At 38.6% G+C, this 19,976-nt stretch overlaps 1 long non-coding RNA gene across 1 annotated transcript; it reads right to left on the bottom strand.

Moving 5' to 3' along the window:
- Positions 1 to 1,370: 1,370 nt before the first annotated feature.
- Positions 1,371 to 19,549, bottom strand: LOC113478637. Its single transcript, XR_003398104.1, has 8 exons — positions 19,104 to 19,549; positions 15,371 to 15,548; positions 11,817 to 11,930; positions 10,498 to 10,622; positions 7,932 to 7,976; positions 5,734 to 5,891; positions 4,972 to 5,057; positions 1,371 to 3,668 (listed from the first exon to the last, which is right to left on the bottom strand). It is a non-coding gene; the product is annotated as an uncharacterized LOC113478637 (long non-coding RNA).
- Between the last annotated feature and the right edge of the window lie 427 nt (positions 19,550 to 19,976).

The following is a 19,976-nucleotide window of genomic DNA, read 5'->3' as shown; positions in this document are numbered from 1 at the left end:
AAATTCATTTTGGCTGCTCTGCTAAAATTTGAACCATAGTTTTTTCTCTCCCACAACAATGTGAAAGCTGGAGAGGGCTGTGTTCAGTGACCTGTCCCACAGAAAGACTAATATTATTGTTGTGGTTTAACCCCAGCCGGCCACTAAGCACCACCCAGCCGCTCATTCACTCCCCCCACAGGTGGGATAGCAGAGGGAATCAGAAGAGTAAAAGTGAGAATATTTGTGGGTTGAGATAAAGACAGTTTAATATGTAAAGCAAAAACCGCATGCACAAGCAAAGCAAAACAAGGAATTTATCACCGCTTCCCATCAGCAGGTGGGTGTTAAGTCATCTTCAGAAAAGCGGGGCTCCGTCACACGTAATGGTTACTTGGGAAGAAAAATGTCAGCACTCCAAATGTCCCCCTCTTCATTCTTCTTCCCCCAGCTTTCTATGCTGAGCATGATGCCATGTGGTCTGGGATATCCCTTGGGTCAGTTGGGGTCAGCTGTCCCAGCTGTGTCCCCTCCCAACTTCTTGTGCACCCCCAACCCACTCGCTGGTGGGGTGGGGTGAGAGGCAGAGGCGGCCTTGACTCTGTAAGTGCTGCTCAGCAATAAGGAAAACACCCCTGAATTATCACCACTGTTTCCAGCACAAAACCAAAACATAGTCCATACTAGCTACTATGAAGAAAATTAACTCTATCCCAGCCAAAACCAACAAAATAATAGATTTTCCTGATCCACTGACAGTTTCTGTCATCTCAATGAGTTTTTCTGCATCATCAGGGGGAGTCCTACATCTAAAATGTATGTTTAAACACCATCATATTGCAATGAACAAATATAGTCCCTTCCTCAAGCAGTTACAGCCCAGATCTTCCTATAAACCTCTTTAAAGCCAGAGGACAGCCCCTCAGAGTGAAACACTTAATAGTGATATCACCTTAGCTTTTAAAACCTATTGCAGTCCTTTGATAACAAGAAGGCACTGTGTGTTAAATTCTCACCCTCCCTTTGGAGCACAGCATCATTGAGTACAGCAAGGGTCATCAAAGCTTTTCAGGTTCAATTGCCTAGAAGTTACATGTGGCTGTCTCACCACTCTGACTTTCTCTAATCTCTCCATCTATCACCAGTCCATCACTTCGTGCCTACTGACACAAAAACATCTCCACCATGAAAAGCATGACCAGTCTGCCCAGTTCTCATTTTGCTAGATGGTTGTGAAAGAGGTGTCACATTACCATCTCATTAGTTAATCGTTTGTGTTGTTAAGCATATTAGTCTTCTGATAGAAGACATAATACAAAAAATTTTCAGGAAGAAGAGTTTGTTTCAAACAAATAAACACAAACCTGTTATTTTGGAAGGATTAGAACAGTTTATATTCAGCTTTTTAAATCAACAAAAATAAAATGTGGCAAAGACTGACATGTATTCATTAAACATTTGGCAATAGTGAGTCTACATTTTTCATCAAAAAAAGTAATTTCATAAATCTCTATTTTCCAAGAGATGCATTTTCTTGAGCATTTAGAGGCCACAGAAAAATATTTTATTGTTAGTAATTATATCGGTAGTCCTAAAGCAAAAAGGTCATTTTATAAAAAAGCAGAGGGTTTCAATAAGAAATTCAATACATTTTTGACAATATAAATTGACTAATTCTGTTGAACATTGATCTAATTTGAAAGATGGAATCATAACTGCACAAAAAATAATAGGGTTTCAAATTAAAAACACACAAATGTAAGTGTTTAACATCAACAAACTAAAGATGAACGGAATCATAAATGAGGTAGCTGCAAAGAGCTTTAAAAAATTCCTAGCAGGAAATAAACATGAAGAACATCATACTCAAAATGAGATCATCTTCCCTAGATCAGGGCACAAAGTTGGCTGTCATTTCTAAATTTGTCCATTAACAATTACAATACAGAGCCAGATACTAGATCCACCGAAATTAGCAGTGTCTCCCACTCAAGAGGCAGTTTCCTGGTTTCTAGGGTACATGTTGTACTGAAGCCTGATTCTCTAATCCACTTTACCATCTGGCAATCTATTGAGGAAAGCATCAAGAAAGTACAAAAAGCTGAGACAGGCACTATGCCCTCCTTAAAATGTCAGTTGAAGTGGAGCTGTCAAATATATTCCACTTCCAATCCATCCCTCTTCCTTGGGAAGGATTCTGTAAGAAGCCAGTTCTGTCCTTTCTAAATTCTGTTACATCATCAAAATAAGGTAAAAGAAATATGACAAAACTGGGAAATAGACACAAAGACATATGTAAGTATTAATCTGTAGAATGGCGTGTTACAGAAAGGTACAAAAAGGTTTTTCTGTTTTTTCTGTTATTACTGCCTTCTGTAAGTAATTACCAAAAGAAGAGGAAAACTATCTCCTTAAGTAAGCACCCATAAAAGAAGAAGAAATATAAAGCATGCAATGTCAGCACTTCAATCTGAATAGCATGGTTTGGAGTTTTCATGCCACCAAATTAATATATCCTTGGAATATGCCATAAATTATAAACTCCTTAAAAAGTGCTGGATCCAACACTTTTGGAATGCTGTATTGCGTTATTTTATCCTTATGGATGAAAATAAAATATCATAGAACTAGACTAAAGAAATCAGCAGTAGCTTAGATAAAAGTGATCATGATTTGCTTCTGTTTGTTATATATAATCAGAATTAATTCCAGACCAGTAATATATATATACTCAATGGATTGGAAGAGCCAATTTTGCAAAGCTGAAAACAATTATGATCTAAATCAGATGGGAGAAAGAAATTAGAGGAAATGTGGATAATAACTGGAAAGTGTTTAAAAACACTTTACCAGAGGTTTTAAAAAACAGAATGAAAGCTGGGCTAGCCTAAATGTTGACTTGCATAGAAGTGAAAACAGCTATGTAAATCAAAATAATTGTGCAAAAAAAGACATTTATTAGAAGTCATGAGTATTAGGCAGAAGATAATAACTACAGAAAATGGATAAGGATGGAAGCAAGAAAGACTTTAATGAGAGTTAAGGATAACAAGAAAGATTTTTGGTCTTCACTACACAGAAGTGTATTCATGTCAATAATTTATGCAAAAATCTGTATGTTCTGTAAATAAATCTGATCTTTGTTTGAAGAAAAATCACACAAAATCAGTCCTGTCATAAGAAGACAATGCAATGTTGTTCATTCCAGCAGTACATCAGGAGAACATTAAATTAAAACACCAGACCTGCATAATTTGCAACCAAAACTTTAAAAAAGCTGGCTGAAGAAATTTCAAAACCATGAATATTCCTTTTTGGTAAGTCTGAGAACACTAGAGAAGTTCCAATGGACAGCAAAAACTAAGCCAACATCACACCAGTCTTTTTTTTTTTTTTTTTTTTTTTTTAAGTTATATGTGTAACCCAGACAATTACAGCCCTTTCAGCCTGAGCTGAAAGGATAAAATAATGCAAAAGCTAATGGAGGGCTAATTTAGCAGAGAACTAGAGGTGTGTAATGCAATTAACACTAAGAAAAATGGTTTAATGGAAACAAGAAGTTTTGTGAACCTTGCTGAAAAAGTCAGCGTTTTTACTGTCTTTAGGAAGTAAAGAAAGGCAAATGTGGCTAGGCATGTATAAGACAAGACAGGCCAGAAAACCATGGTCCTTCCAATTCTGCAAAGAGCCTGTGGACAAAAATAACAAAACAGCACTGGCATCAGAAGGATTCAATGTTAAGCAGAGCCCTTAAAGACTTGAATAACCCTCCACGCAGAAAAAAGCACCTTTGAAAAGTAGATCATATGACTTTTGTAACAACACTTTTTAGGTCCCCTGAAGTTGACAGTCTTTTTGTAAGGCTGATTCATAATTTCAAATGTCCTTTTTCCATACTGATATTCAAGCAACCTGGCATAGAAGTGGGAGAGAAAGGCTTTAGTGAGCCTCATACCCCACCAAGGAACATTCAGCGTAAAGAGGTTGTCTGTATTAATAGAATTCTGAAAGAGCAAACCAGGTAATAACTCCTAACCAGGTAACCCAGGTAATAATTGGGACAACTTGCTAACTAGTTAGGGTTAACTATGTGTAACATTGCTATTGATTTATGACTTTCAGGTTCACAGGTTATTTAGATTGTTCAATTTAGCACTTTTCCCCAGCTTTCAATTGAACATTTTGAATCAGGTGTTCAATGGATTGATCGATACTAAGTACAATAGGTCTCTGTACCGCTCCATAAACAAAGTTGATTTTTATAGCCTTGGTGTGATTTAAACCTTTAACACTTTAAACCATTCTGCAGCACTCTTGCCATGTAACCATATGCTTTTCTTTACTTTCCTTAATTCACATCAGATTGTGACTTAGCCACATGCAGGTCAATGAAAGCTGTTGTGTGACTAGAGGGCCTGATGCTGCAAATGTGTATGCATGACACTGCATGCAGGTAAATGATTCCTTTGACCCCAGTGAGGCTACTCACATATATAATCCTGTTAAGGTGAATTAGTTGTAAGGAAAGTACTGTCATTTGAATATTGAGCTTTGTGGTTAGCAAGACCTTTCCTAGGACTCAGAGGCCACAGGGATAGGCAGATCTCATTTGCTCAATGAGACTTGTGTGACTTGCACAGTTTTTCCCCATATTAAATTCACTCCTCCCCATAAAAATAGTCTAAAAATAGACCAACTTTGCAGTCTGCTTCCCACCTCATGACTGCACATATCAGATACAATTGGGTAGTGGACTGCTCATGTCCACCTGCTGGCTGAATTTGATGCCTGGCTCAGAGAGAAGATGAGTGTCAGGAGAGGAGTGAAATGCAGATGCAGCCTCAGTCTGTAGAGCCCTCCTGGATGGCAAACTCTCATTCTGCACCATAGCACCTGAGTGAACCCACCAGACACATCATCCCCCATTGAATGATCTGGCCAAGTGTTTCCTTATAAATCAGCTTTAAAAGGTCTGGAGAATGAAATTCTCACATTAGTTTTGGGAAGGATCACATTGTCTCTGCTGCTTGGAGCGCAGCAGCTCTTCTGTTCCAACACCAGTTATTCTCATGCAGGAGCTGTAAAGGAAAGAGATATCCTCACTTTCCTTCCTCAGTACCAAGTCACTGACCTCCCATTCACACATACACACCTGTCATGTTGTTCGAAGTGTTGCTGGTTTAGCTGACCTCTGCAGCAGATTTCTCTAGAATAGAGAGAGACTGTCTGACTAAATACCCTTCAGGCATGTGAAAAGCTTGTAGGATAACTTATGCAGTCGTAATATGGAAGAATTTACTGTCTTACCCCAAGGTAAGAAACAGATCTTGCTTAGCTACAAATGTTTTCAACTCAGTGTTGGTATAAAATAATTATATAAAAATAACCAGTCTTTCTTTCTTAAAAACAAAAAGGGGGAAGGGAAGGGAAGGGAAGGGAAGGGAAGGGAAGGGAAAGCTACCACTACAATCCAGATTTCATCTCACATGCTAAAAAGGCATAGACAATGTGAAGCAGTTTGCAAATGTCTTAAAGAGAAAGTTAAATGATTACCACAGGCTGGGATCTTTTAATATCTCTTGAGCTGAGTGTCACAAACTACATACATTTATGAATTTAATGCAGCTTTAAATATTATACATAAATGCATGCCATTGAGGAGATACAGGAGAATCAAGCAAGTATTTTTACTTTTAAAAATATCCTCCTTCATTTTTGCTATTCCACCTTGATAATGTGCTATATTCAACATACCAGGCCCTGGAACCTGAGCACCTTCTTTTGGCATCGGTTCCTGTGGATCAACCTCTCTGAGCAGAGGAGAAATGTTTGAGAAGAGGTCAAATTTGTCTCTGGCCTCAGAGGCTGTATTTTGAAGAAGTGGCTTTCTTATTTCCTTACACCATCAAAACCTGTGAAAAGGAAATAAATCATATTTTGATTTCTGACAGAAGCTGGGGATTATGCAGATTTTTTCCTTATACATTATAAGGAGAAATGTTTATTTTCATAAATAATGTAGTTATCTGAAATTGTAGCCAAATAAAAGGCTCCCATCTCTCAGCCATCAGATCCAAATATAATTTTAAAAGCTGAAAATGAAAAAGAAACTTCTTTTATGAAGCTACCCTTATTAAATAATACCTTGTTATGAGAACTTGCTGTAACACAGCTGTGAAATTAATAGAGAACTTTGTGTGTCTGGAATGAGATTTTACCTGAAATGTTATTCAGTAAATGAAAAAAATCATTAAAATATATTACTAGTTATTACTAGAACAATCCGTCCAAGTAATTTTTGCATTGCCATCTTCTTTTACAAACTCATGGCAAATTTTGAGGGAAAAAGGCCAATCAAGAAACAGCTTAGTGTCATAAGGAAAGAATATATTATTGCTGATGACTTGAAGGCCCAGACAACCATAACCAATGACCTGGGTGAGGTCCAGTGTACTCCCCTCAGGCACTGTAAAACTGGACAGCTGTGTCACACCTCTGCAGAACCACAGGTCATGATGGATCTTCCCATGGTGACAGCAATGTTCACTTTATCAGAAGAGTTTAGCAGATGACAGTGCACCCATTTTATCATTGCCAGTGACCTTATCTTAACTTGCTTGGATCAAGTTAGGATTCTCCTTCTAGAGCTACATTTGCACAGATGCTGTGTTTGTATAATGTTTAACACAGTGGGCTTCTCTTCAACTCTTAGAGATCAAAGACACTACAATTCTGCTGCTAATGATGATGATCATGCATATGTTGCTTTTCACTCAGGAAAAGGTTGCTAGATTGTCACTAAGAGAAGTAACAGATGGAAAAAAAGAGACGGAGTAATTTCCACATTCCCTGATTTGAATATCGCTCCTACAGAAAGTTGTCTTCAGGCTCCCCAGCCATACTTCTGCTGAAAAGCTCATAGTCAAAGGTGGGCTATAATTAGAGTCACTGGCATTTTAGTTATTTTTTAGCACAGCATTTAGCTGAAAACAATGTTTCATTGTTTAGAATACTGCAGGGTTTTAACTGAACTTTTAAAATCAAAACTGCTGTAATAAAATAAGTGGTTTTTTTTATATTAGTATACAGAGAGCTGCAGATTAAAATTGTTTATAACCAATATACACCGTTTTAAAATCCCATTCTTGATCAAAATTAGAATAACCATATTTACTAATTTAAAAATTCACAGACTAGGCCCTTTAAAATCTTTTGTACAAAATATCTTCAGCCCCTTAAATTCTTATTGTTGTTCATGAAGTTCATTTTTCATTGTTTGACCATGTCTCTAAAAAAAACCAACAGAACCATTAACCAAATGTTAGGCCAGCCTGTGTCCAGACGGTGATTGTGAAGTTCTGCAACAGTGCTCTTTTTGAAACTCTTCATTATTAAAGCACCACTGATAAAAAGTGACTGTCCTGCAATATCTCAAATCTCTTGACGTCTGTTATAAATTTCCCCTATCTGCACTGGAACGAAAGACTCAGCACTGCACTTCAAGGAACTGAATTCCATAGCCAGGCAGCTTAATTTGCCAATTCACTCGATCCATAAAACATAGTCTATACACATGGACCATATTATAGGCGTTTCAAAGGTGAGTGAAAAAGAGCAGTCTAGTGAATAAGGAACATAGGATGCAGCCATATCCTGCAAAGCTTTTTCTAAACAAGTACCAAATCTTAAAATTAAGCCACCACTGTACCAAATAGTCTCAGTCAGACACAAAATTACCCATATTCAGGTATAAGCAAGGCCAGCTCTTTTGAAACTCAGTGTAACAGAAAGGCCTCTGCTCCAGAAAAAAAACCCAGTAGCTTGTGAAATGAAATGAAACATGAGCATTTAGACATAGACAAAACAGCCTGGGATGAAAACCTGCTTTAAGTTCATGGCAGCTTCATACAGAAAACATAAAGAAAACTGAAGAGTCTGTTTTAATTACTCACCAGAAAGCTGAAAGATCAGAGAAGCACACTTTATAACAGCATTTTCTGGAAAACAAAAATATTGCCTATTCAAGAAACAGCTGAAGAAAGAAATTCAAGACAATTCCATTTAGAAAAGTCAACAGCAATTCAGAAGATTAAGAAATATGAAGATACATACTACTGCTTTATGAACAACATTGAAATGGTTTGAGAAAATAAGGTATTGCTAAGAAGACCGCACCTGCCAGGAAACTATACTAGATCATCTGCAGAGCACTGGCGATACACAAGAGCCACAAACTTACTGAACCCAGGTCAGCCCTTGATTAAGAGAAGGGCTGTTTTGAGAACTGTACAGCAAATGAATTGATTCAGTTTCTGGTAAGAATATCTCAAACCTTGTTTCCCACATGTATTGCCTCCCACAATGGAAAGGTTACCTTTTCTTGTATACAGTGCAGAGAGCTCGAGGATAGTAATGAATATCAAGCCGATGTTTTCTCTTAGTGGCCAGTCTTCCAAATGTGGACAGGCAACCATATGTGCACGCACTAATCAAGTCTCCTTCTTTCCACGGGAGACTGCTTAAAGAAATAGATAGTAGTAGGATTCGTGCTCTGTTGCTTAGAGAAGAGGGAACAGATGGAGAAAATTTAATTCCCAGGGCCTATGGCTGCTAGGGGATTCCCCCATGCCACTTAAGTCTTTGAAATAGGGGAAGAAAGTTTCCCAAATCACAGAAAGCAACATTTTACTCCTTAACAACTTTTCTATTTATTTTTAAAAAACTCTTTCAGCAGAGAAAATATTTCTCTGCAGCAGATATAACAACTGCCCCAGATCTGCAGAGCAATCCCATGGTGTATGCTGTGGTTGTCCTGCCAATTTCCTTTTTAGCTAAACAACAAAATGATGGGATGTCAGCCATGAGAGAGCATATTATTCTGATGTTTGGCACTTACGTGTGTAGAATATTAACCGATTCCCTTTATTGATTAATTGCACCTTTTAATGCCATAAGGCAAAGGGTTAGATTATAGATTCCTGCTGAATGGGACAGGCAAGTGGCACACAGGGCTAATAAATCACCCAGCTTACGGGGGCTTCAGCAGCTGTGCAATTGTACATATGTACAAAAAGCAGGTAATGGTGATGTTAGTCACATGAACAGACACACATAGTACTTCTTTGAAGAAATTAAACTTATTTTGACCATGATAATTATAGTTATTTTTGATTACAGTTGATTTGGATTGAAGCATCTCGCTTGAACCCAGGAAAGCCAACATAACTTGCTAGGATAGCTGAGGGGTCACCAGCACAAAGACCTCAGACAAGTGAGGCTGTCCATAGGTGATGAAGTGATATCTAGGGACATGGCAGTCCACTCTGATTAGCCTCCTGCCAGACAGGGCTGCTGCCTATTTCATTGTGAGCAGCTGTAAATGCAAGTGTTAAGGATGCAAACAGGAGTGGACTGAACACAAGCAAATGGGTATCAAAGTCCTGTTTTTAAAGCCATAGGTCCTGCTTCGCTTCTGTCCTCTGCCTTCTAGTTTCCAGTGAATCACTAAGAGAACAAATGAAGATAATGTTTAAACTGTGATTTAAGCCATGGCAGAAGAAAAAGTGGCCAAAGTAAAGCTGGGGGCCTTTTGGTTAACAGAGCAGTTAACCACTCTTTTGTTGACTCAACTTAAAAGAGTAAAAAAAGTTTGTATTTATTTTAGGAAAACATCAAAGCTGCATCCTTCCAATCCTGACTGTAGTCTCTAGGTACTGCAGTGATTACTGCACTAGCGGCTCTTTTTTTTTGATGTGGCTGAGCCAATAAGGCTGAATTTACTCCTTGAAATAGGACTCTAGTTTCTCTGGTTTTTCTTTCTCCATCCTATCCTGTCACAGAGCAGAATGCAGTGACATCCCTAAACCTAAAGACTGCAGTTTAAAGTTCTTGCAAAGATTCATTTATTTGCAAGTTCCAGGTCCCTGTGTGGAGCTGGAAGGGGATGGAAGGGGATTTAGTTGTATTATAAATACCCCCACAGGAGGAGGAGTATGAAGAGTTATACAGCATTAAGATATAATCTCTCCTCTATCTTTTGACTGAATCTGGCCAGCCCTGCTGAAGGTAGGGGGTACACTGCAGGATGCATCAAACCAAGGATGTGAACTGGAGTCACAGCCCCTTTCTGAGAAGGTGCCTTGACGCTCTCATTTCCAGCAAAATCTCACCCTACATAAGGCCTCCTCGCCTAGTCAGTTCACTGACTAAAACAAATGGTGGTTTCCACCAAAGTCAGTGCAAATCCCAGCTTGTGGCGTACAGTTCTCCTGCTGCAGGTGGGGAAAGCACTTGACATGCATCCCATGGGTACGAGGTCCTGCACGCACACCAGTCACCAACCGCTGGGTCCCAGACCCATGGAGGGTAGCAGAGCGGCACAGCCCAGGGAGCACGCAGCCCCCTTCTGCCCCACACAGAGCAAGGGAGGTCAGGGACTCAGAGCTGATGCTCTTAGGGAGAATCTGAGCAAACACAGGCAGGCAAACATTTCATAAGAGGAGATGTGCAGTATTTAACCTTATGGCTGTCTTCCCGCACAGAGAATATTTAGAAAATTGTCCCTTCTCCGGCTCAGCCTGGCACAGGGGCATCCCCAGGGGATGTCCAGCAGGATGGGATGATCGAGGCTCAGGAGGGAGGGACTTCTGGAACAAGGGAGGTGGCAAGATGTGAGAGCCATTCGGCTCTGTCTCTTACATGCTGGCTGACTGTATAGGAAAATTAACCTGCACCAGAAAAAGGCACATGAAAAGGGAGACGTGTAAATTACCTCTTTGTTTCACAAATAAGGAAAGAGAGGCAAGACAAACTATGCTGCTTTCAGGTCCAATTCCTTCCTTGTATACTTCCTGGGGCAATACAGTTACGTGCTTGTCTAATAGCTTGGTCTAGCTCCAGGTAAGCAGTCATTAGTTTTCTTAGGAAATGCTCTAGCAGTAAGATACAAAATGTGGGTAAAATTGTTCAGTCATTAGTAATGAACTATATATAGAGATGTATATATACACACATAAATACATACAGGGGTATGCACACTCACACATACACACAGCTTCATGAAAATTGATAGATCTGGTACCAGGGGTGGAAAAGAAAGAAAGAAAAGTGGAAGGAGGGAGTATACAAAATTAATAAGCTCAAACATAATTGCCATGAGTAAATGTTAATGCATAGGGATGAACTTTTTTTTTTTTACACTTTATACATATTAATAGGCTCTCTCTGTGAGAAAGAATGACATCAGACATTGATAAATTTGACAGAAGTGAAAAGAAAAAATGGTCGCACTATTAGGAACACTCCTGAGGTGGTGTTGAACGGTGTCTTTGATACATCAGCCTTCAGTCTCTGAGCACATTCGTATTAGCTCACGTGTACACCCAGAATTCAAATGAGCTGCATCTTTAGATGCTGGCTTTTAGCAGCAGTCCCACCAGATGGGCTGGAATCAAACTCACAGTTTCAGAGTGTGGTATGGTGTAATTTTCTCAGTACAGTTTGTGCCTACTGACTCTCTCAGAAGATTAGAGAAAGAGGCAGTATATAGCAGATCGTTAAAGATCCATACGAGGCTGAAGGGTAAAAAAAAATTTTCAATGAACACACTGCTCCAAGTACAGACATTCTTCTACGCCAAGAGATCGGTGCAAGATTGTGTATTTAATATTGCTAGAAACAGAGAGATGACAAATTGCTTGGAGTGGATTCACTTAAAGGCAAACAAGGGCTAACCACTGATGTCTGAATACCTCAGTGATGTCTGAATGCTGGTGCATTGCCACATGGATGCTCTTTATAACCTGTCAAGAATCCACTGTGAAAACAGTGCTACACACCTGCAATATATACGTTTGTCTGGAAACATCATAACACTACAGTAACTGTCCATGAATCTTCCAGTAAAGTCAGCATACCCAGCTGCATCACATGTCTTAGGATTCACAGTGAGCCTAGAAATAAATAAAAAGCTGAAGTCATGCATCTTTTTCTCATTAGCCCATTGCTTTTATGAACTAGACATGGGGAAGCTAGGTTTATAAGATGAGATTTAATACTACTGACATGCATTTCTGAGCAGCTTCAAAACAAAAAAACAAACAAACAAACAAACAAACAAAAAAAAAACCACAAGGAGAAGATTTGGGAAGTGGAAAAGGAGACAGCCATAGAAAACAAATGCATAAAGAGAAGAAACAGAGATGAGTAACATGAGTAAATGTGTGTTAGATAACAAGGATCTATAAGAGAAGGAAAGAAAACACAGAATGGGAAAAAATGGAAGATAATAAATTATTAAATAATTAGAGGCCATAAAGGAATATATCATGTAAAGGATATACATCAGTCTGTTAGAAAATGTTATTTTGAAATCTGGTCATATAGAAACTTGAGTTATTCAGTGAGATTTCTGTAATAATGTTGGTTTTCAACAGACAACAAAACCCACAAAATTCTTCAACAAAAAGTCAAATTTAGCCTTTTCCCCTCCTTTGTCCCATCAGCATGCAAGCACTTTCTTTATACACACACACAAACAGAAATAAGATATAAATATCCCCCTTCTTGTTCATCACGTAAGAAAACATAATTGGTTTCTTATTCAATTTTTTATCTGGTTTCATAACAAAAGTTTGAAATAATTGTTTGGGGTTTTTCTTTTAAAAATGTCAAAGTCTCCTTTTGGTAAGTAAATGTAGGACATCATCTATATTTTTGCATAAATTATTTCTTCAGATGTCAATCATAAGACTGCTGGCAAATTAATTTGCATGTATAGCCAAGATGATGGGTGCTAGTGACAAACATTATCTCTTATGTGCAAAAAATAAGCGTTTCAGTCCACTCATGACAAGCAGTTTTTACCAGATCTACTGTATATTTGAATCTCTCAGTGCCTACTATCACAGCATGCCCGGTAGTTAAAGATAATTAAAGTGATAATACACCTGTTAACTGTGAGGATATTGCGCCTACCATCAGACTGCTTAGAATAACTAAAACAAACTGGCAGAAGGGTTGAGCAGACTGCGTGTTCCTGCTGGCTAAGAGAAGCCTTGCAACCTCATCCTGTCATCACTGAAATAAAGTGAGAGTCCTTCTATTTCACAGAGCAGAGTAGTAGACCAACCATTTTACTGATCACCCTCTTCTTCATAATCAGGTGGACCAATTTACTTTTTCACCCCTGTCTGAAGCAGCTCCCTTGCCAATAATGTTTCCCTTTAGAGAAAGTACTCCAACTGTTTATTTGTTCTCTAAATAGCTATTAAGCACTTAAAATGTCTTTTACCTTCTCTTAAAGTAACAGAGTGTCTGCAAGCCTATTCAAGATGGGACCTGAGTTTTCCCCCACCCCATGTTTTCAGCATCATCAACATCAGCATTTTAAGCAAGCAGCTCCATCTAAAGAGCAGATTGCTTCTGAATGACAGAAATGCTCAAATATCACGTTGCTGGATATATTAAAAAAATCACAGATAAGCAGAAAGGAAATAATTTAAGAGCTCCTGTTTCTACAAAACAATGTGTTTACTGCAAGGACAGAGTGTTGTATTTAACTGGCAGTGACCCCTTTTTATTCTGAGCTGACAATAATCTGCAACAACAAATACGTACAAGCCTTTTACTCATCCATGGATACTCATTTTCCTCCTCCTCTTGCAGATATCCATTCTTTGTATGTGTCCAGTGGCTAGAAGCCAAGAAACTCATTTTACGCTTGATAATTCATTGCTAATCAGTGCTAATCTGTTTGGGAAAACATCTATAGCTCAAGCACAAAGAGAGTCAGATCGGTTCAGCTGCATTGGTGGTGACTGTCCATCGCTGAGCACAGCTCCATGAGCTCCTCCATGGGACCCACCTGGAGGCGTACTCGCTAGCTGCAAGTCACTTCACACCAAGAACCAACAAGACGCTGGTGCTTTTTGAGACCTTGGACGTTTAAAATAAAAGTGAGAAATAAATCCTGGTGCTATTTGCACCAATTTCACTATTCACATTGCTCAGAACAGTAGTCCCTACTAGTACAGGTTTACTACTGCAAAGCTTGTGGGAGGCTGTTTTGGTCCTACTGAGACCTACTCAACTGAAAAAAAATAATTGTGAGAGCTTTGTAAGGGAAGTACACATCATGCCAGGTTTGCTCTGAATTTATGGCACTTGAAATTCCTTTGGGCAGATATCCATCACCCCAGTGTTTTATATGGGCAATGATGAGGAGCAAAATTCATATACTGCAGTCCACATACACAACCCTGGAAAATGCAGCTTCCCCATAAAAACAACTGTAAACTGAGGAGGGAGTGAAGGCAAATACCCCAAACTCAGTGAAATCGAACACATGGCTTTTAAACCCTGGGAAGGCACTCAGATAACAAATATTGATTTTACTTCATGCAAAATAAGGTTTGTGTTACTGCTGCAAATTTCCTTTCCTGATATTTTCCTGTAGGCTTTGAGCCATATGTTTCTGTGTAATACAGCAAAGGCGCAATTAAGCTCCTCTGTGAGACCACTCTCTGCCCATGCCAGCACTCTCCCGAGCAGAGGCACTGCGGCAAGGGGAGCCAGGGTGCGCACAGGCTGCGAGCACTCCTGCATCCCGCCCTCTGTCCGAGGGCTCGATTTTGAGTCGAGGTTGCTGAGGCATGTCTCAGCTCAGCTTGACAGATCCACAGAGTGGTTATTCAAATGAGATGTTGTCCCAGTCTCGTCTGGAACGCCTGCATGACAGCATTTCCCACTCACCCCCATTTTTTTTCATCCATTAAAAGTAAGACAGCATAAGCCTCTGAGAAAACTGTCTGTAAAATAAAGGTCTGCATTAAAGCCAGGTATGAAAAAATATCTTCCTGACAAGCAGTCATTATTTGGAGGCGCATCTATCTCTCAGGGAATCAGTTACGTGCCAGAAACCGAGAAACAATCCCATACAAACAGCAACATTAGGGGAATCTTAAGGTTGAAATTTTAGCACTAAGACAGAGTGCACCTCAGAAAAAGCTAGATTAGCTACCTTATCTCTGCCTGCAAGCATACATGCAGTATTACAGCCCTTAATTAAACAGACATGTTTTCTCTCTGGCAGAATGTATCAGATGGTCTTCTAGATTTTCAGTGTTTAGTATATATTAACAATTTGTCCCTTCACTGTGTGTCCATCATTTAATTAGCATAAAAGCCCCCTAGCCCTCTGTTTGCTTGGTCATCTTTATAGTACATCCTCTTATCTCAAAGGTACTTATTTTAATAATTTAATCAGTACAGATGTAAAATGCATCCAACAAGACATTTTTCACTTTAGAGACAGATGTACTTCTTAACAATAATTCATTACTTATTACCTCACAAGCTGTTTTTCAGACAAATAAACTCACAATTTCATTACCAGTATCTTTTAATGATGTTTCTGTTTCAGATTGCTTTATCATCAGAGTCTAATCCAAATTTCACTGAATTTCCCCATTAATTTCAGAGATCTGAAGGATCTGTTCTTCATTTTCCAAGCTGCTGCCCTCAAAGCACATTTCAGGAAAATCTGTATACTATTTATCCACTGAGACGTTCTAAAATAAAAAGGAAAATATTTCTTTAACATCAAAATGCCTCTCTAATGAGCAAAACATGCTGCAGAGGTTTTTCACTAGTTAGCTGAAAGCATGTCCTAGAACACAGTAAGTGAAAGAAACCTTCATCTTGAATGATAAATGGGAGCAGGGTGTTTTCAGAAATTATTTTGGAGCACAGCACAAATGAGTTTCATATGCAGACTTGCAAAGTCATCATACTGTGTGAATTTGAAATCTCTTTCAAAATTGTAATACTAAGACTGAGAAGAGATAGTATTACAGGGAAGTGTTAGAAGAATAAGGTGGTCTCTGGATTTCTTTGCTCTGTACCGCCTATCCCACACTCCTAAACACCACTGTAGATCTTTGAGGATTTTCTGCTGAAGGAAGCTCTCTGCAAAGAAGAGACAGAAAAACAGAGGCTGTGTAGTGTGACCCATCCTCTGTAATATCCTGCACTCAAGAGTATTTCTGGGCATTGGAACCCTGGACTTCACACAGGACTTAGATCTTTGAGGACCTTCTGAAAATCCTATCTTATTTGCTTAAATCCTTGATCTTGGGAATTTTTCAACCACAGATCTCCCCAATCACATCCAACTTTTCTAAATTGATCAGTGTATTCTCTGAGCATGTGTGAAAGTCAACCAAATCAAACTGGGACGTTGCTGTGATAAAAGTGGTGATCAGATATTGTTGAAGGGGGATGTTCCATTTAGGTATGAAGCAGGAACCTCAATATCTCTCTATTTCATGCTGCTCTTTAAGGGTTATAATGTAAGCTATGAAATTTCACTATCTATATCATGATCCATTCTTGAAAAAAAAAAATCTAAAAATTAAAAAGTATAGAGAATTTTGCCATGTACAAAATTCACCCATACCTTACCTCTTGATTTTCTCTTCTCATTTTTCTCCAAATTTATCATTTCTGTTTTGTTTTGGTTTGCTGTTGGGTAAGTACATTACATGACTTCAGTGACATTTTGGAAAGAATAAATGGGAGACTTAAAAAATTAGGTACTTTAAGCATTAATTTGAGTAGTATGTTTTATTAAGTTAGGAATACGGACTACTAGGCCCTCACTGCACTGAAATTCATACTAGGAGAAATGAAGATTTACCCCGAGGCACCGCAGGAGGAGGGATATCCATGCTTATTAAAATATTTAAAATAGTAAAATATCAATTATCTATAATTAATCTATTTTTTCTACAGGGGAAACTGATGATTGACCCTCTGGAAATTAGAAATTGAAAAGACCTATTACACAACTGATTTTCTTTCCTTGACACTACAAACTTGTTCCCTACAGTTTATTCTCTAATTATTTCTTCAGCAGTTTATTTTTTAAAAAAGACTTGTCATTCTTTTCTGTCCTTTCACAAAACAATGAAGAGATTTAAACAAGAGAAAAAATTGAGATACTGTATTTCTGTCTTATCAATATCAGAAACTCATCCTAATAAGGATTACTCCTACACTGACTCCACAGCTCTTCCTGTTTCCATAAAACTATTCACAAGTTGCATGTATTTCCATATTTGATCTGCATTAATATTAAAATCCTCCTGAAGTTTCTGGAAAGATTTACATGTTTTATCATCGGATAAATCCTTTATTATCTTGTACTGAAAGTTCATTCTTCTTTAAAATGCAATAAATATTTAATTTGAACAAACAAAGCAAAAGTAATGAAGGAAAAGAGGAGCCCCATGAAAAGAGAAACCTGTAGACTGAATTCACAACCTCATTTGCTGTCTGTGTAAAAATTTCCAGAGTCGATACCAAACAGAAAAGAAGTAGTAAACACCAAAGTTCATATGTAGAAGTCAGAAAAGATACTAGGTTATTATCCTCAAGCATTACATCACCCACACACTGCTATATTAGATGGACGAGTGGCAAAAGAGACAGGACACTGCTGTGGCTGCTTGAGGCAGAATGCAAGAGGCAGGTGGACAGCACAATGGGACCGAACAGACAGCAAATTTGCCAGTAATACCGGCAATAAGAAGTGATAAGTGAAACTCAGAATGTTTTGGATTTTGTTTCCCAGGAGCTGTAAGGTGTTGAAAGGTTTTATTTATTTATGGTAAATCCTTTGGAGTTGTAAATCTCACAAGATGTTGTTCTGCAGATCAGAGATTCTTCAAGAACATCACATCTCATATTGCTTCAGCACTTCTCATCACATCTGCTTCCCTAGAAGCGTGAGTGGGCAGGGAGCTGCATAGAGGGAGGCATTAATAAGAGAACAGTGGGGAAGAGATGAGGAAGAGGGTCTTCTCCCAGATACTGTGCAAACATAATACAAGAAAAGAGTGGCAAAAGCATTTCAATAGATATAAAGGGAGATAACTTTAAAAGTCATTGGGTTTGTGTCTGAGGCAAAGCTCACTGTCTTTAAATGTACCCCAGATCTAAACTATTGCATCACTCAGAATATACACCACAAATGCTGCTGGTCTCTCTCCTGATCCTCCAAAGCAGTTTACTCCTACAGTATAAAAGAAATTTCATCTTTATCTTATTTGGCTATCTCTCTTTTCATCTCTACTGTATCTTGCGATCCCCATCTCTGCACCATCCGTCAGTGAGACAGGCTGGGGAAATACAGAACCACTGGTACTTACAACATTTGAAACTCCTGGATAAATCATTAGAGAACATGCTATAGGGAACAACTTCACAGTGACAAGGAAATAAAAATCAATTTTATAATAGGTCTTTGCAAATTCTAATTTCCATAGGGTCAAGCCTCAATCATTCCCATAGAAAACTCTACCTGAGGGAGGAAAAGAGAAAAATTGGCTGAAGTGCACCATTGAGAAGATTTGACTTCTTCCTCAGAGCTAAGGGAATTTACTCCCCATGCTCCAAGGAGCAACTGTGGGCAGATTAGTCTCCAACTCCATTAAATTCTCCCAGAGTCACAGAGGACAACGCAATCTCTAGCTCTTTTTTAAATCTCTAAACTCTTTTTTTGATAGTCTGCTCAAAAGGCCTCTTGAAATATAGGACGGGTGTTGCCACATTAGCTACAGACCCATGCAGAGAACCCAGAGACAGAGGAGAGGGGTAGTGCCATGGAGCCCACAAATTTTCTTACTTCATAACCAATACAAAAGAAGGGTGTTTCTCAAACTAAGATTAGATGAAAACAATAGATTTTCTGTTAGCATTAAAATTTTAGAGGGGAGCTGAGAGTGTCTTGTTCTCTCAGCATTAACCACAAGCACGCTGAAAACATCCGTGCATCACACAGTACAACACCAGATTTTAATACATATCTTTTTCTCATATAACACCCTACCAAGCTACCATGTTTTTAGGACTGCTATTTACGGGACAAATAATCTTTATCCTGTCACAAGTCTTGCCTGCTCCGGGAGTCTGTTTCATGTGATATCCTCCTCCTGCGATTTCCATTTCAGAGTAAGCCCTCTTTCCTCCTCCCACTCTACTGAAGTGTGTGTATGTTACTGCAGCTAAAAGGAAGGAGTAGTCACTGATGTCATGTTTATGGAAACACTGTGCAGATGACTCACCACGCTGACAACCTGAAAACTCCTTACTTTGCCACAGGCTGTTTTTTAAATCTGGTTCTTGCATTTCCTCCTCCTTTTCCACTTCCTAAAAGTCAAAGTAAGTGGACATGCCCATGTGTCACTCCGTGTCTGTGATAAGGGTTATCAGAAATTTTTCCATGTGCGAACAGTTTTGGCTGAAGTCACTGGGTTTTTTGTTGAAGTCCCCAGGATTAATTTTTCCCTTCACACCTGCAAAAAAGTAAACGTTCCATATCAGTATCATTCATCAAGTCAGTGATTTCATGTAAGTAAAATGGTGGGCATGAATCTTATTACCACAGTGGCTCCTTTAAGCCTCTGCAGTGGAATAAAAGGGCATCAAACCATATATGAATAATCACCATGGTCTTTGAGGTCCCTCTATTCCACTCATATAAATGGAGCATAAGTAAAAATTATCAGGTCAGGTAACTCTAAGAGCCAAATACTCAGCAAATGCGGATTTTTACCACTTTACAAAAAAAAAAAAAAAAAAAAAAACCATGTTGAGATTTGGCTTTAGGAAGTGTTTATCTTACCGTACTCACCTGAATTTATGAGGAATTTGCACTTAAAAATGAAACTGCATCTCAGAGTCAGGCACAAGGATCAGTTTTTCATGAACTGTTAGATGCAACAAAATGACACCAAACAAAACTCAGGGCTCACGAGTTCCCAAGTAGTTTATCTTAAAGAACATGCAAAAATGTGTTTCACAGGAATAGGATGTTGTCTGGAGACAACATCAAAGCTAACACAATACCACTGCTGTTACCACTCAGAAAACTCTATCTACAGTTAGAAAGATAAACGGGGAATGTGAGAAAGGTAATCCACAATCTAGAATTAAAT

Source organism: Athene cunicularia (assembly GCF_003259725.1).
Source record: "Athene cunicularia isolate RWA chromosome 3 unlocalized genomic scaffold, athCun1 chr3_part1, whole genome shotgun sequence".
In the NCBI taxonomy this organism is placed as follows: domain Eukaryota; kingdom Metazoa; phylum Chordata; class Aves; order Strigiformes; family Strigidae; genus Athene; species Athene cunicularia.
The sequence above is the reverse complement of the archived record's forward strand: the minus strand, read 5'-3'. Positions and strand labels throughout refer to the sequence as shown.